This window comes from Trachymyrmex septentrionalis, unplaced genomic scaffold (genome assembly GCF_001594115.1).
Source record: "Trachymyrmex septentrionalis isolate Tsep2-gDNA-1 unplaced genomic scaffold, Tsep1.0 scaffold37, whole genome shotgun sequence".
Classification (NCBI taxonomy): domain Eukaryota; kingdom Metazoa; phylum Arthropoda; class Insecta; order Hymenoptera; family Formicidae; genus Trachymyrmex; species Trachymyrmex septentrionalis.
This window is the reverse complement of record NW_017305536.1, coordinates 10,311,876-10,312,416: the sequence shown is the minus strand read 5'-3', so window position 1 is coordinate 10,312,416 and position 541 is coordinate 10,311,876.

Genomic DNA, 541 nt, shown 5'->3' with positions numbered 1-541 from the left:
TGTGTGTGTGTGTGTGTGTGTGTGTGTGTGTGTGTGTGTGTGTGTGTGTGTGTGTGTGTATATATATCTACTAATATAATATGTGTACTAAAATAATAATTATAGATATATTCGTGCAAAACTATTTTTTTAAATCTACTTACTCGTCGTTTAAAAATCGTTGATCTAAAACTGTAAGAAAATAAGCCAAATTATTTGTTTTGTTATTTTTTGCAGTTGGTTTCACGGGTTAATATATATCGTTAAAATGTTTGAATGATATTGGCTGCAGATATATTAGCTATTTTCGGCTGATTATTTTTGACTGATACTTTTAGCTAATATATCGCATAGATAAAGCATCCTTAAGTCACAATTTCAGTTTTTCCAAAATAGATGTAGATTTTGTGTTTCAAAGTTATTGCCAACGCTGGCAATCTATAGTTTACGTTATATAATACGAATAAATTTGTATACAATGCTGAATTATCAACAGTAGATTTACTGTGTGTACGAAGTTAAGAATGGCGAGGCTCATTCACCATAATCGATCGATGGTCTG